The sequence below is a fragment of the Papio anubis genome, chromosome 15, assembly GCF_008728515.1.
Source record: "Papio anubis isolate 15944 chromosome 15, Panubis1.0, whole genome shotgun sequence".
NCBI classification, from domain to species: Eukaryota; Metazoa; Chordata; class Mammalia; order Primates; family Cercopithecidae; genus Papio; species Papio anubis.
In genome coordinates this window covers 57,627,337-57,641,663 of record NC_044990.1, presented here as the reverse complement: position 1 = coordinate 57,641,663, position 14,327 = coordinate 57,627,337, and the positions used below count along the sequence as shown (strand labels likewise).

Sequence of the window (14,327 nt, the reverse complement as noted above, 5' to 3'; positions counted from 1 at the left end):
CATTATGCCCATGTTCCAGGTTTACCCATGACAGTTGTTGAGTAGTTTGGTTGAATTCAAAATATGTTGCCTATTCTGGGTATATACTCCTTCAAAACCAGAAAACCGAGAAGTAAATATCAGAATGTGCTACATTTAAACTTTTATTAAAATTTGTAATAAAGTCATTTTCTCTATTGATTCTTCCTTGGGTAGATTATTTTTTAAATTATTTTCATTTTTAAATTTTTAATTATTTATATAAATTTAAAGGGTACAAGGGCAATTTTGTTACCTGGAAATATTATGTAGTGGTGAAGTTTAGGCTTTTAGCGCAATCACTACCCAAATAACGTACATTGTACCCATTAAGTAATTATTCATCGCTCGCCCAACTGTCATCTTCCCACCCACCTGAGTCTTCAGTGACTATTATTCCACACTCTATGTCCATGTGTGTGGATTATTTAGCTCCCAGTTATAAGAACATGCATTTTTGGACTTTCTGTTTCTGAGTTGTTTCACTTAAGATACTGGCCTCCAGTTCCATCCATGTTGCTGCAAAAGACATGATTCCATTTTTCATGGCTCAATAGTATTTCATTATCTATCTATCTATCTATCTATCTATCTATCTATCTATCTATCTGTCTATCTCATATTTTCTTTATCCAGTCCTCTGTTGCTGGACACAGGTTGATTCCATATATTTCCTACTGTGAATAGTGCTTGATATAATGATTTCTCTTCCTTTGAGTAGACACCCAGTGGTGAGATTGCTGGGTTGAATGGTCATTCTATTTTTAGTTCTTTGAGAAATCTCCATACTGTTTTCCACAGAGGTTGTACTAGTTACCATTCCCAAAAATAATGCATGTGTTCACTTTTCTCCCCATCCTCACCAACATGTTACTATTTGTCTTTTTAATAATAGCCATTCTGACTGGTGTAAGATGACATCTCATTGGAGTTTAAATATGTATTTCTCTGATGATCAGTGATGCTGAACATTTTTTTCATATGCTTGTGGGCCATTTCTATGTCTTCTTTAGAAATATATCTATTCATGTCCTTTTCCCATTTTTAATGGATCTGTTTGTTTTTGTTGTTGTTGTTATTGTTGAGTTACTTGAGTTCCTTCTAAATTCTGGATATCAAGCCCTGTCAGATTCATAGTTTACAAATATACCATTTCATTCTGTAGGTTGTCTGTTTATTTTTAAAATACTTTATTTCTTTATTGCAATTTTGGGTTCACAGCAAAGTTGAGAGGAAGGTACAGAAATATCCCACATATTTTCTGCCCTGACACATGAATAGCCTCCCTGAGGTAGATTATTTTTAGTGTGACTTAAAATGTAAAGAAAATTAAGAATAATCCATTGGCCCTGATAGTAATTGGTGAAGACTATTCTTCCTGGCAGACTGATGGCATCACTGTCTCTGTGTTTCCAAATGCAGACGTGGGAGCCATATTAGTCTTCCCTCCTTTTCACTCTCTTCATTAAAATCCAATTGCTTCTATGTTCTAAACATCTCCAGATTCCTCCATTCCCACAGATACAGCCTGAATTCAGATGATATCATCATTTTTTATTTGAACCACTGCAATAACTTACATGTCTTCTCTTTTTTTTGAGATGGAGTCTCACATTGTCGCCCAGGCTGGAGTGCCATGGCACAATCTCGGCTCACTGTAACCTCTGCCTCCTGGGTTCAAACAATTCTCCCTGCCTCAGCCTCCAGAATAGCTGGGATTATAGGTGCCTGTCACAATGCCCTGCTAATTTTTGTATTTTTAGTAGAGACAAGGTTTCATCATATTGGCCAGGCTGGTCTTGAACTACTAACCTCAGGTGATCCACCCACCTTGGCCTCCCAAAGTGCTGGGATTACAGGTGTGAGCCACCACTCACATGGTCTAATTTACATGTCTTCTTGTCTCTGGTCTCAACCCTTTTCAGCTCATTATCCATACTGCTAACAAAATAATCTTTCCAATACCCCAAATTGGACCATATCTTAGCACCAACTAACACCCTCCAGTATCTTTCCACTCATTTTAAAATCCAAGCATCTTAGCATAGCACACAGATGTCTTCAGGATGAGACTCTATCCCACATCTCCAGTTTCATATGCTGGCCCACCCTTTCCTACTTTCCCAGTTCCAAACTTTCCGAACTACTATTTTATATCTCTTAGTCTTTGGGCAAGCAGCCACATCTGCCTACAGTGCCATGATCTTTTGAAATTTAACTTGTTAACTACTTCCAAGAAGTCTTTTGCTGCACTCCCAGGTGAAGTTCCCACTTCTGTGCTTCCTCTCCATCGTACAAGCCTCTGTTGTCACATCAGGTTTGCACATCTGTCCTTTCTTGTTTCAACTGTCTTGTTGAACTCTCTAGTAAATTCTTAAAATGTGTGGTGACTGTTGGTAGATTATGTAGATAATCACATTGTTTGTAAATAAATAGATATCTTTCTCTTCCTCTTAATCCTATTTCTTTTTTCTTTTAAAATGACATTCCTTCTGCCTTCCTTTCCTAAAACAGATGTGTTTTTCTACTAATTGCTGCCAAGCTGCTCTAGGCTTTTGTGTTATAACTTTGACTGAATTAATGAATTCCTTTTTATTCTTATTTGGTAAGAGCCTTACAAACTTTATATATGTAGAATTTTGTGTGTCTGTTTAGAAGTATCTCTTTATTAGACAAAGACATAAACTAAAAGTTTTCAACTTCCTATACGTGTTGAAAGGTTTAAATAAAGATTCTTGGATACAAAATATGGTCTACACAGCTCAAAATTAATTCAGTGACATAATATTATGCTAAAGTTATACTTATTTTGAATGTCTAGAATTTTTTGTTAATGGTTATAAAAATACCACCGGCCTAGACATTTTTATTTTGCTAAGATAGAATAGAATTACAAATTGAATTACTACAACAGTCCACACATTCTAAACATTTAAACATTAATGGTTTCTGGAAGATGCTGTTGTCCTTCACAGTTTAGAGAAAGTTCAGATGGCTTTGGTGAAAGCCAAACTTTTCTTCCACCCACAAAATTGTCTTTTCAGAAGTCTTGCTGGATGTTTTCTTTGTTTGCCTCTCCATATTGCTACTTAATTTGATGGTTTTCATTTTCTAGTTGAACAATTGTCCAATAGTCTGTTCAATCTTGTAATTCTTACTGATCAGGGATATCCAATTTGATTCGATTTCTCTTGATTTAGTTCCAGCTGTGAGTTTCATGTTCTTTGGCTGCAAGTTTAAATCTTGAATATGTTTCCTTAACTTCTGAAGCCTTCTTCCTGTGTGTGTTCGATCACGTGAACTAGATTTTCATTATATACCTTCCAGGCATTACCTCCACACTGTGACATTCGTTCCAGATTCTCAATTCGAAATGCTTGATGCTCTAGCTGGGCCATAGAATCGTTTACACATTCTTGCCATGCAGTAATGTTGTTTTTCTGGCCGGAGGAGGGGGCTGGAAACTCAGATCATTTCATATGAAGCAATTCAATTGGCTGTCGAGGGGCCAATCTTTCAAATCCATTTTTCATTATGTCTTCAAAAGCAGAATAATCCAAGGCTGTCAGGTAGCTCAGGTAGTTCTTAGTAGTTCAGTGTCTGTGAGTGTCCTCTTCCACAAGCACTGTACATCAGGGGCTTCAGAACCTTGATCAAAATACAGCAGCACATCCACCACAACCTCTCTGGCCACCAAACCCGTGACTGTCATTCTGGAGACCTTAGGTTTCTATGCATTATTTTGATACACTATTGATACAGATAGCTAATATTTTATTTTTGATATTCATATCTGTGATAACAAGTTAAATAGGCTTGTGATTTTCTTCAAGTGCTCTTGCTTGGTTTTGAGATCATATTTATAGCCTTATAAAATGGAATGGGCGGCCTCTCATGGTCTCTCTAGTTTCCGGAGCAATTTAGATACGTCTTAATAGATTTCTTGAAAATTTGGTAAAACTTGTCTATAAACCTGTATTTGAGGGTTTTTTTATTTTTATTTTTTCTTCTTCTTCTTCTTGTTTTTTACAAAGAAAGTCTTATATTACTATTTATATTTCTTTATGTTTATTGTTCTGGTCAAGTTTCTATTCTACTTTTTTAGATAGTTCATATTTTTTAGATAATTCATATTTTGACCTAGGTTTACAAATTTGCTTACAGTTGTTAATAATATCCCTTTAGCATTTTAATGTATTGTTTTAGTACTTATTTACGTTATTCCATTTTGAATTTATCTTTCTCACTCAAATAAATTTATTTTCTTAAATTTTCCAAAGAACCACATTTTGGTTTTTGTTAAGCTCTTTCTGTCTCTATCCTATAAGGTAATATATATATACTTTTTTTTTTTTTTAAAGACAGTTTCTCTCTTGTCTCCAAGGCTGGAGTACAATGGCATGATCTTCGCTCACTGCAACCTCTGCCTCTCAGGTTCAAGCAATTCTCCTGCCTCAGCCTCCTGAGTAGCTGGGATTACAGGCACCTGCTGCTACACCTGGCTAATTTTTTTGTATTTTTAGTAGAGACGGAGTTATGTTGGTCAGGCTGGTCTGGAACTCCTGACCTCAAGTGATCTACCCACCTTGGCCTCCCAAACTGCTGTGATTACAGGCGTGAGCCACCACGCCCACCATATATACAAATTTGATGATGTTTCTCCTTATCTCTTCAGGTTTGCAATATTGCTTTTTTGCCAACATCTTGTGAACACTGAGTTGGTTGTTTTCTGTCTTTACCTTGTCCAATAAATGTATTTATATTTGCATATTACTCTAAATATTATGCCTACAAAATTTCAACAGGGAACATTTATATTGTCATCAACTTGTAAGTATTTAGTAATTTCTCTTATTTTATTTTTAATTATAGCATTTTAATTTCTAAATATACAATATGTTTTAGCTATATATCTGTTATTTCTAATTTTATTACATTATGATCAGAGAACATAGTTTATACAGTATTCAATTTCTAAGAATTTTTTGAAGTTTCCTTATGGCCAGTACATAGCCAATATTTATAAATATTTTTGTGTGCTCAAAAGCAATATATCTTTTTTGTTTGTTAGATTAACAATTCTATATGTCATATATAGTTTGAGCTAATAATTGTATTTTTTAGATTTGTATTATAGCTTTTTGATATGCTTGATCTATGTGTCTCAGAGATATGTTGATTTTTCTCATTACAATCATTGATTTATGTATTTTGCTCTGCAGTTCTTTTTAAAAATAATTAATCATTATTTAACTTTTATTTTCTGTTTGGGGTACCTGTGAAGGTTTGTTATATAGGTAAACGTGTGTCACGGGGGTTTGTCGTACAAGTTGTTTCATTACCCAGATATTAAGCCTGGAACCCAATAGTTACCTTTTCTGCTCCTCTCCCTCCTCTCTCAGGTAGACCCCAGAGTGCCCTGCAGTTCTATTATTCCTGCTTTACACATGTAGAGACTCTATTGCTTCTTATCAGTAAATATTGTCTCTCTGTTCTTATTAATATTTTATGTTTTAACTACTACTTTGTGAGATGTGATGATTGCTATATGAGCTTTATTTTAGTTAATATTTGTCTAGTACATCTTTTCACAACCTTTTATTTTCAACCTTTCTGTATCATTTGGTTAATCAATATGTCCTTATAGATAAAATATTGGTGAACCTTCTTTATTTAAAAATCTAGGCCAAGAATTTCTCTTTTTAATAATGATAATTATTTTAAATGCTGTCGCATAATGAGTGTTTTTTTGACATTATACTTTTTTTGTTGTTACTAATTATACTTTTTTAAAACTCTTCTTCATTTCTGTTAGATGAAACTTTATTTTGTTGGTTTAAAATTAATGCATTTTCTTATGGTGCTTGCACATATTCTTAAGACTAGTATTTATGTTAATTTATTCTATTATGTCCTTAAACATAAATATCGCTATAAAAATACAAGTTCTTTAGCAAGATTTTCTTCTCCCATTCTTTTCTTTTGTTTTTTTTTTTTTTTTTGAGATGGAATCTTGCTCTGTCGCCATGCTGGAGTGCAGTGGTGCGATCTCAGCTCACTGCAACCTCCTTCTCCCGAGTTCTAGTGATTCCCCTGACTTAGCCTCCCGAGTAGCTGGGATTGCAGGCACGCACCACCACACCTGTCTAATTTTTTTCGTATTTTTTTTTTTTTTTTAGCAGAAATGGGGTTTCACCATGTTGGCCAAGATGATCTTGATCTCCTGACCTCATGATCTGCCCACCTCTGCTCCCAAAGTGCTGAGATTACAGGCATAAGCCACCGTGCCTGGCCTCCTTCTCCCACTCTTATCATCTTGGTATTATCTAGAACTTTAGTTATGGGTTATTACAGATTTTTTTGTTTTTCTTTGGTTAATAGATTAATAAGCTTTATTTTTTTTAACTTCCCTTATCTCTTGCAATATCTTCTGGTTGTATCTGCTCATTTGAGTATACTTTGCAAGAGTGTTTTCAAAATGCATCTAAGTGAGGATTCCTCTGCTTGAAAATATGGTTCTAACATTTGAATGGCAGTTGACTGCATATAATATCTTAGGTACAAAGTTTTTTCTTCAATATTTTTAAAATATTGCTCCATCCTTTTTGTATCCAGTGTTGCTGTTGAGAAATCGGTCACTCAAATCATTTTTCCTTTATAGGTGGTTGGCTATTTCTTTGGAATTGTTGCATTTGATCTTTTTTTAAATCAGATACATTAGACATAATGTGTCTAGGTATGGATCTTCCTCATCTGTACCTGTTAGCATTAAATGAGCACTTTTAATCTCAGGTCTTTCTGTCACTACTACTGGGAAATGTAATTGTTTTCTTCTTCTATTAATCGTTTTCTTTCATGCTTAGACTGTTGCTATTCCATTAGCACTTCTATCTCTATCCTTGATGTACTTTAGTTTTCTTTTTTTCTTGCTCTCTACTTCTCATTCTATCTTTTTATTCCTTCCTATTCTGTAAGAGTTTCTCAAGTAATTTATTCAACTCATCAATTTTCCTTGGCTATATCCATTCCGTTATTTATTGTGTCTATTAAGCCAATTATTTTTATTATATTTTGTATAGCTAATATTTTCACTAAGTTCCTTTCTGTGAGTTTTTGTTTCAGCTGTGTATTACCCCTTTTATCCCTTTAAGAAAATACACTTATTTTAAATCCTTGACAAGTTTTAGTAATTTAATTTTATGTAGTATGTGTTTCTCAGTTTTTTCTGCATTCTATATTGGTTGCATTCTTCAGGGTATAGTCAATTTGGCCTATAGACATCATGTTCCCTTGGATGTATCAGCTGCCTTGTCTGGCAATATGCATTAGAGAAGGAGCTCATTCCCAGGCCTCTGTTTGTGAATCCACAGGTGAGCTCAAAGAGAGGAGATGGAGGGCAGAACAGGATGGAGAGCCCTAGATACCACAGAGATCCTGGTGCTGACCATCCTCTGCTGCTACTCCACCAAACAACTCAGTGGTCAGAAATATTTCCTTAAGCACTGAGCAAAGCAGCCTGGAAAAAAGACAAGCTCCTTAGACTGTAACACATTACAGCTGAGGATTCAACAGAACAGTGGTGAGGAAATGAATGCCCCCAGACAAGGTACACTCCTAACATTTGTAGGGCCTAGGGCAGGAGTAAAATGAAGGCCCACATATTATTTGTCTAAATATTTAAAAGTTATAAATAAAGTAAAAAAAAAAAAAACTGTTCAGTAAAATATATTCTATACCTCTACATTGACAAATGCACTGTCATAATATCCTGGAAGACTAGGTTAAATTTAGAATTCTTAGTCTCCTTTTAGTTTCATGCCACAGTGTGGCAGTGGAGCAAACTGACCCCCAGGGCGTCTTCTTACTCTAGCATAAAGGAGTCTCATGCATGTCCATAGACACTGCAACTTTGCACGCCCAAACTCTGACCACGTTCTCCACCAAGAGTCACCCCATGGACTAGGGTTGTACACACTAATGATGAGGACCTGGTCTACCCTTGGAAAGATGGGACTGAGGAAGAGGCCTGCACAGCTCCTATCAATGAGATCAAGACCATATTACTACCTGGAATGTGATCCAGAGGGGATGCATGGACTCTGGTAAGGATAAAGAGCAAGGGCCCCTCTTGCCTGGGAATACATGCAGTATTGCTGAGGGTGGCTGACTTCCCAGCATCTGCTCTCTTCACTCCTCATCTTCTTAGAGCTTTGGTGCTACCCTAATGTTACTAAATTACCTTAAGAGGGCTGGGCTCTCACCTGTGGATTTCTACCTATCAGTGACAATAGGGTAAGCCATCATTTCCCCAATGCACATGGGGGAAGGAAGAGCAAATCTGAAGACTTTCCCCATTCCATCCACCTGGTCTTCTGTCATTGTCCATCCTCCTCCCTCCATCCATACTATAAGTAAACCTGACAACAGTTCATGATAGCCTTCCTTCCCTCAGAGGTTTCTTGCAATTTCCATCTTAGTTTCCCACATCCTTGCTTATTTCTTTCTTTATAATTTCTCCAAGGTATTTTTCAGGGAAAAATCCTGTAGCCAGTGCTGGCTCACCACCTTTACAGAAATCAAAGGCTCATTTCTTTCTCGTCTTTTCGACTGTGAGCTACTTGAAAGCAGGGATGGTGAATTATTCATTTCTGCAACTCAGCAAATACCATAAAAACTGGATCTCAATAAAAGTTTGTGGAATTGTCAAAGCAGACTAGAGAGCTGTAATAGTCAGGCTGGGGTCTGGCTGGACCATGAAGCCACTGTAATCAGTAGGGCTTCCTTTCATTGAAGTTCAAAGGAATCAATGAGACCAGAAATGTAAGACCAGTGATAAAAATGTGCTTGTAGCCATGCACCCAGTGTGGGATTCTTTATGTGACTAAGAACTGCTAACATAAGCATAAATTTAACGATGATCTAGATCCTTAAGATGTTGATTCTGAGAGCCGCCCCAAAAGGAAACAGATTAGCAGAATATATTGCATATGTTGATTGTAAAATTAGAGAACACTCTAATTAAATAGTGCAAAAAGGAATAAAGCTCAATAGACAAAAAATGAGTGCATGCAAAAATTAGTGAAATCCCCATAAGGTCTGTTGATTGTAATGTGTCAATGTAATTTTCTGGATTTGACAATGTACTATAGTTACATAAGATGTTACTATCCAGGAAAACAGTGATGGGAACAGTAGACCTCTTTGTACTAACCTGGCAACTTCTTATGAGTCTATATTTATTCCAAAATGAGAAGTTAAAAAAAAAAAAAAGAGTCCAGCCTTCATAGCTAAAACATGAACAAAATATTTAAATTTATGGGAAATAAGAGGAAAATGTTACTTAACATTGTGGGTGGTACATCTGCCAAACTCTTGAGGAGTTTCTAAGGCCTGAATATACAAATAGGTATGAGAAAAGTGTAGAAAAATTCACAAGTAATTAATTCATAATTTTTTATGTAAAAAATGCTCTTTGGGTTATAACTTTCATAATTTCTTTGATGACATTCAAAGATAAAATATGCCACTGGGTGAAAATACTGGAATCTGGTGCCCAGCATGGCAACATTATCCAAAATGGAGAAATGATATCAGGTGCTGAATGAACTCAAAAGACAGGAACCTGGGTTTGAATCCAGACTCCGACAGTTACTAAATTAGTTCATCTTTCCAAGCTTGGTTTCCTCACTGAAAGATGTGGGTAGTAGTGGTATTTACCTTGTAGGTTTCGTGTGAAAATTAAATGAGAAAATGTACATAAACCAGAGCTTTCCATACTATTGTAGTAAAGAACCAGTTAAAAATAATTCTTTCAGCTGTCATGGATTAGTATTTTTGTAAAATACAGTAAAAATAAATTAATAGAAAAATTAAATTTAAAAAGAGAGCTAAAAACCTAGAATTCCAATTATTAGATCCAGCAGATACAATATTACACTTTCAAATTACTATAAAAGTTCTTGCCAGCATTTTAAACTTTTTGTCTTTTTGATAATAGTCATTTTAATGGGGTGAGATAATATGTCATTTGTGGAGAAAGTAATATCTCATTTGCAGAATTCTTAAACATTGTTAGTAAGAATGTAAATTAGTACAACCACTATAGAAAACAGTATGGAGATTTCCCACTACTGGGAAGGAAATCAGCATATCCAAAGGAAAGGAAATCAGCATATCAAAGAGATGCCTGCACCCCCATGTTTATTGCAACAATATTCACAATAGTCAATATATGGAATCAACTTAAATGCCCATTAACAAATAAATGGATAAAGAAAATGTGGGGGCTGGGTGTGGTGGCTCATGCCTGTAATCCCAGGACTTTGGGAGGCCGAGGTGGGTGGATCACCTGAGGTCAGGAGTTTGAGACCAGCCTGACCAACATGGTGAAACTCCCATGTCTACTAAAAATACAAAAATTAGCTGGGCATGGTGGCACCCACCTGTAGTCCCAGCTACTCAGGAGGCTGAGGCAGGAGAATCGCTTGAACCAGGCGGAGGTTGCAGCGAGCTAAGATTGTACCACCGCACTCCAACCTGGGTGACAGAGTGAGACTCGGTCTCAAAAAAGGAAAAAAAAAAAAAAAAAAAAGAAAGAAAATGTGGTATATACACACAGTGGAATACTGTTCAACCATAAAAAGACTGAAAACCTGTCATTTACAGAAACATGGATAGAACTGGAGGTCACTGTGTTTAGTGAAAGAAGCCAGGTGCAGAAAGACAAATATTGCATATTCTCATTCATATATGGAAGCTAAAAGAGTTCATCTCATGAAGGTAGAGAGTAGAATGATGGTCAACAGAGGCTGGAAAGGGTGTGGAGGCTGGGAGGATGAAGAGAGGTTGGTTAGTGGGTACAAACACAATTAGACAGAAGGAATAAGTTCTACTATTCAACAGCACAGTAGGGTGACTGTACCTAACAATAATTTATTGTACATTTTAAAAGAGCTAGAAGAGATTTGAAATATTCCCAACACAATGAAATAATAAATGTTTGAAATGATGGATATCCTAAATATCTCAATTTGATCATTACACATTGTCTGCATGTGTCAAAATATGACATATACCCCATAAATATGTAAAATTATTATGTATCTATAAAAATTTACAAATTGGTATACAGGTTCTTAAATGCATACTTTCAAATTCTATTGCCATGGACTGGTAACAAATAGAGTTTCTAAGTCCTGAATATACAAATAGGTATAAGAAAATTGTGTGTGAAGCACTTAGAAAGAGCCTTCAGCAGGGAGCTTGGTTATAATAATAAAGTCTAACAACAATCTCCTTGTAGTCCACTTCATTTTTGTTTTCCTGTTGAAGTTCTTCTTTAAAACACCGATTTATTTTTCATTGACAGATACATCTTGTATATTTATGGTGTACAACATGGTGTTTTGAAATATGTATACATTGTGGAATGACTAAATCAAGCTAACCAGCATATGTATTGCCTCAGATATTTATCTGTGGTAAGAAAACTTAAAATATACTCTCTCAGCAATGTTCAGGTATGCACTGCATCGTTAATAATTATAGTCACAATGTTGTACAATAGATCTCTTGAACTTTATCTCCTAAGTGAAATTTTGTGTCCTTTGATCAGCATCTCCTCCAGGCCTCTAGCACTGGTAATCACCATGCTACTTTCTGCTTCTGTGAGTTTGACTCTTAGATTCCACATATAACTGAGGTCATGTAATATTTATCTTTCTGTGCCTGACTTATTTCACTTAGTCTAATGGTAGACCATCTTGTTTTATTCTCATCTTTTTCTAGTTTTCTCTAAAAAGCAAAGTAAAATAGGGCCTCCCCTTTTTTTGAGTATCTGCTTGTTTCCTAGCAAGCCCACTACCCTTAGTTACTGAAATTTCTTTTCCAAGGAGGATGTCTCACTTTTAGAGGCAATTCTGAGGATAGTAGGTCCGGCCTTTTCAGTGCCTGCAGTGGGGGCTTGAGGAAGTACTCTTCAAAAATATCCTTGAAATGTAAAATGTTAGCTTTAAGAGCTGATCTGGAGAATTCTGTGGACTGGAGCTCTATATAAGACCAATCTTGTAGGGAATTGGCATCTGGAAGATCCTCATTATGCATGTCCATGTTGAGATGCAGCCTATATTAACAAGGCGGTGTGGCACGTGGCTAGACATGCCAGAAGTTAAGTCTGTCTTTGTCTTTGGATTTTAACATGTTTCTTCTTTTTTTGAGTGCTGAGGTTTGTTTTTGTATTTATTGGGGAGAGAAAAAAATCATGCTTGTGGGAACTCTGTTGATTAGCTAATGGGTTTGTTTGTTTGTTTTGAGACGGAGTTTTACTTTTGTTGTCCAGGCTGGAGTGCAATGGCACAATCTGGGCTCACCACAGCCTCCGCCTCCGCCTCCCAGGTTCAAACGATTCTCCTGCCTCAGCCTTCTGAGTATCTGGGATCACAGGCATGCACCACCACACACGGCTAATTTTGTATTTTAGTAGAGATGGGGTTTCACCATGTTGCCCAGCCTGGTCTCACACTCCCGACCTCAGCTGATCTTGGCCTTGGCCTCTCAAAGTGCTGGGACCACAGGCGTGAGCCGCCACGTGCGGCCTATTAACTAATGGTTTAAAAAATTTCGTTGAACAGTGTTTACTGTTGAAAAATAAGAAATTATTAGGAATCCAATAAAAATAAAAATTTTTAGAATTTTTGTACATTTTCAAAATGCATTTATTAAGATGGAAGGATTGAAAACAAGTGGCTTGGTTGCAATATGATGGGTGTATTCACAATGCTTTGTTTAGCCTCTTGCTTATCTATTGATAAACTATTAATACATATTGAGCACAATACCATCAAAAATCTTTAAAATGCAATTTCTCTAAGTATGTGAAAACCTATTTACACTTTAGCCAATAAAAGACCTAGAGAAAAGGTTGCTTAGTTTGGGTTTTTGAAACTCTGTTTATCTGAAAATTGACATCTGAAGAATAGCATGTACTCATATGAAACTACCTTAGCACCTTGCCAAATTGCAATTTCCTAATTAACTACCAAAGATGCTGTAGTTTTTCTAAAGTATGGAAAATTACAGGTTTGTTTTCTGGGTACAATTTGTATTTTATAATAGTTTAGTTGACAAATGATTGGAAATTGCATTAACACCATCATAAATTACACATCTCTTTCATTTCTATTTTCAATTCATATGAACTTGTTTATTATAAGTACCATGAAGCAAAACCATTTTCCACATGAAGATACTTGAAACTGAGAAATTTTAATATTTTGTCTAAAAACAATGTATTTTTCTTGTTACCATTTGAAATTAAGTTACTTTTAAATAATTTTAACAGAAGAGTTTCTTTAGTATGATTCATCATTGAACTATATAGATAATCCAAAGTTACTGTATTACATACTTTGTAAATGCCTTGCAAAGTAATTAATTTAAAGGATTAGTCCTGAACATTTATAGAAGTGGGCTTATTCTACAAAGTTGAAATTTGCTTAAAATAAATGTAAAAGTTTTTGACAAGATGACATATAAGAAGAGACAGAAAGATAAAACTAAAAGATGATATTCATGTAATACAAAAATCAGTTTATATTTTAAAATCATATTTGAGATGAAAAAGAAATACATAATAAAAGATTGACTTTTATTTTGGGGGGAAAAGCAAAACAGTCATTTGAAATCATAAACGTCTTTTTGACTCAGAAAACGCATAATTTAGGAATGACTTAGTAGTGAAAAAGGATCCCCTTATGTGTTTAGCTTGCCCCTAGGTGGTGATAAAAGCCTAGCAAAGTAGAAAAGACAAGCCAAAGGCAAAACAAAACAAAAACAAAAACAAATATAGGCAGGATACAAAGTTCTTCTCTGAGATTCTGGTTTTGATTCTTAAGTGTAAGTTGACTCTAGTTGTGTGTTTCTTTTTGTACTTTTGCTCATATCAACAAGTGTAATGATTTTTAAGAGTTTTGTATCTGGTGGTTTTCCTCATTCCTTCTTCCTCCCCTCCCTTTCCCCACCCAATCAGGCACAAATACAGCTTGGAACACTTATTTTCTCAGCTATCATCTTTGACTCATCAAGCTGCAGTTTTGATAGAGATCTACAAAAATAATAATGATGGTGAAATAATGAGGGTTATTCAGTTAGGTTATGTTAAAGTTTGTTTACTGTGAGCTTATATTGCATATTCAATTCTTTGCTTACAAGAATAAAAAGTAACCTGCTAAATAACTACATATCTTGATTATTACATCACAAATTAACGCCAGTGTTTCATATGCACTTATTTAATGTGAAGACATATCATT

The 14,327-nt window shown here is 35.5% G+C and overlaps 1 pseudogene; it reads right to left on the bottom strand.

Annotated features, from left to right (window-relative positions):
* Positions 1-1,821: 1,821 nt before the first annotated feature.
* Positions 1,822-4,026, bottom strand: LOC110741656 (annotated as a pseudogene).
* Between the last annotated feature and the right edge of the window lie 10,301 nt (positions 4,027-14,327).